This window comes from Coregonus clupeaformis, chromosome 28 (genome assembly GCF_020615455.1).
Source record: "Coregonus clupeaformis isolate EN_2021a chromosome 28, ASM2061545v1, whole genome shotgun sequence".
Taxonomy (NCBI): Eukaryota; Metazoa; Chordata; class Actinopteri; order Salmoniformes; family Salmonidae; genus Coregonus; species Coregonus clupeaformis.
The window spans coordinates 7,521,197-7,525,065 of record NC_059219.1 but is presented as its reverse complement, the minus strand read 5'-3'; positions in this window follow the sequence as shown (position 1 = coordinate 7,525,065).

Below are 3,869 nucleotides of genomic sequence, written 5' to 3'. Positions count from 1 at the left end.
TGGTATAGTATACAACAGAACAGAGGAATGTACTGCTGGTATAGTATACAACAGAACAGAGGAATGTACTGCTGGTATAGTATACAACAGAACAGAGGAATGTACTGCTGGTATAGTATACAACAGAACAGAGGAATGTACTGCTGGTATAGTATACAACAGAACAGAGGAATGTACTGCTGGTATAGTATACAACAGAACAGAGGAATGTACTGCTGGTATAGTATACAACAGAACAGAGGAATGTACTGCTGGTATAGTATACAACAGAACAGAGGAATGTACTGCTGGTATAGTATACAACAGAACAGAGGAATGTACTGCTGGTATAGTATACAACAGAACAGAGGAATGTACTGCTGGTATAGTATACAACAGAACAGAGGAATGTACTGCTGGTATAGTATACAACAGAACAGAGGAATGTACTGCTGGTATAGTATACAACAGAACAGAGTGAACGTACTGCTGGTATAGTATACAACAGAACAGAACAAGGAATGTACTGCTGGTATAGTATACAACAGAACAGAGGAATGTACTGCTGGTATAGTATACAACAGAACAGAGGAATGTACTGCTGGTATAGTATACAACAGAACAGAGAGGAATGTACTGCTGGTATAGTATACAACAGAACAGAGGAATGTACTGCTGGTATAGTATACAACAGAACAGACAGAGGAATGTACTGCTGGTATAGTATACAACAGAACAGAGGAATGTACTGCTGGTATAGTATACAACAGAACAGAGGAATGTACTGCTGGTATAGTATACAACAGAACAGAGGAATGTACTGCTGGTATAGTATACAACACAACAGAGGAATGTACTGCTGGTATAGTATACAACAGAACAGAGGAATGTACTGCTTGTATAGTATACAACAGAACAGAGGAATATACTGCTGGTTTAGTATACAACAAAGCATAACAGAGGAATGTATTGCTGGTATAGTATACAACAGAACAGAGGAATGTGCTGCTGGTATTGTATACAACAGAACAGAGGAATGTACTGTATAGTATACAACAGAACAGAGGAATGTACTGCTGGTATAGTATACAACAGAACAGAAGAATGTACTGCTGGTATAGTATACAACAGAACAGAGGAATGTACTGCTGGTATAGTATACAACAGAACAGAGGAATGTACTGCTGGTATAGTATACAACAGAACAGAACAGAGGAATGTACTGCTGGTATAGTATACAACAGAACAGAGGAATGTACTGCTGGTATAGTATACAACAAACAGACAGGGAATGTACTGCTGGCATAGTATACAACACAACAGAGGAATGTACTGCTGGTATAGTATACAACAGAACAGAGGAATGTACTGCTGGTATAGTATACAACAGAACAGAGTAGAGGAATGTACTGCTGGTATAGTATACAACAGAACAGATGAATGTACTGCTGGTATAGTATACAACAGAACAGAGGAATGTACTGCTGGTATAGTATACAACAGAACAGAGGAATGTACTGCTGGTATAGTATACAACAGAACAGAGGAATGTACTGCTGGTATAGTATACAACAGAACAGAGGAATGTACTGCTGGTATAGTATACAACAGAACAGAAGGAATGTACTGCTGGTATAGTATACAACAGAACAGAGGAATGTACTGCTGGTATAGTATACAACAGAACAGAGGAACGTACTGCTGGTATAGTATACAACAGAACAGAGGAATGTACTGCTGGTATAGTATACAACAGAACAGATGAATGTACTGCTGGTATAGTATACAACAGAACAGAGGAATGTACTGCTGGTATAGTATACAACAGAACAGAGTAGAGGAATGTACTGCTGGTATAGTATACAACAGAACAGAGGAATGTACTGCTGGTATAGTATACAACAGAACAGAGGAATGTACTGCTGGTATAGTATACAACAGAACAGAGGAATGTACTGCTGGTATAGTATACAACAGAACAGAGGAATGTACTGCTGGTATAGTATACAACAGAACAGAGGAATGTACTGCTGGTATAGTATACAACAGAACAGAACAGAGGAATGTACTGCTGGTATAGTATACAACAGAACAGAACAGAGGAATGTACTGCTGGTATAGTATACAACAGAACAGAGGAATGTACTGCTGGTATAGTATAAAACAGAACAGAGTAGAGGAATGTACTGCTGGTATATTATACAACAGAACAGAGGAATGTACTGCTGGTATAGTATACAACAGAACAGAGGAATGTACTGCTGGTATAGTATACAACAGAACAGAGGAATGTACTGCTGGTATAGTATACAACAGAACAGAGGAATGTACTGCTGGTATAGTATACAACAGAACAGAGGAATGTACTGCTGGTATAGTATACAACAGAACAGAGGAATATACTGCTGGTATAGTATACAACAGAACAGAACAGAGGAATGTACTGCTCGTATAGTATACAACAGAACAGAGGAATGTACTGCTGGTATAGTATACAACAGAACAGAACAGTTGAATGTACTGCTGGTAGAGTATTCAACAGAACAGAGGAATGTACTGCTGGTATAGTATACAACAGAACAGAGTAATGTACTGCTGGTATAGTATACAACAGAATAGAGGAATGTACTGCTGGTATGGTATACAACATAACAGAGGAATGTACTGCTGGTATATTATACAACACAACAGAGGAATGTACTGCTGGTATAGTATACAACAGAACAGAACAGAGGAATGTACTGCTGGTATAGTATACAACAGAACAGAGGAATGTACTGCTGGTATAGTATACAACAGAACAGAGGATGTACTGCTGGTATATATACAACAGAACAGAGGAATGTACTGCTGGTATAGTATACAACAGAACAGAGGAATGTACTGCTGGTATAGTATACAACAGAACAGAGGAATGTACTGCTGGTATAGTATACAACACAACAGAGGAATGTACTGCTGGTATAGTATACAACAGAACGAATTCTGCTTATATATACAACAACCAATTCTTTATTTACAACAGAACAGGAATGTACTGCTGTATATATACAACAGAACAGAGGAATTACTGCTGGTATAGTATACAACAGAACAATTACTGCTGTATATATACAACAAACGAGATTACTCTTATATATACAACAACGAATTACTGCTGGTATATATACAACAAACAAGGAATGTACTGTTATAGTATCAACAGAAGGAATTACTGCTGTATTATACAACAGAGCAAAATTACTGCTGTATAGTATACAACACAACAGAGGAATGTACTGCTGGTATAGTATACAACAGGATCAGAGAATGTACTGCTGTATATATACACAAACAAGGAATGTACTGCTGTATATATACAACAAACAGAAGAATGTACTGCTGGTATAGTATACAACAGAACAGAGGAATGTACTGCTGGTATAGTATACAACAAACAGAGAATGTACTGCTGGTATAGTATACAACAAAACATGGGAATTACTGTGTATATATACAACAAACAAGAATTACTGCTGGTATAGTTACAACAGAACGAAATTACTGCTGTATAGTATACAACAAACAGAGGATTACTGCTGTATATATACAACAAACAGAGAATGTACTGCTGGTATAGTATACAACAAACAGAAGGAATGTACTGCTGGTATAGTATACAACAACAAAATTATGCTGTATATTATACAACAAACGAGGAATTACTGCTGTATATATACAACAGAACAGTAATTACTGTGTATATTATACAACAAACTAGGAATTACTGCTGTATATATACAACAGAACAGAGGATTACTGCTGGTATATATACAACAAACGAAATTACTGCTGTTATGTTACACCATTACTGCTGTATGTATACACAGAACGATTAATTACTGCTGGTA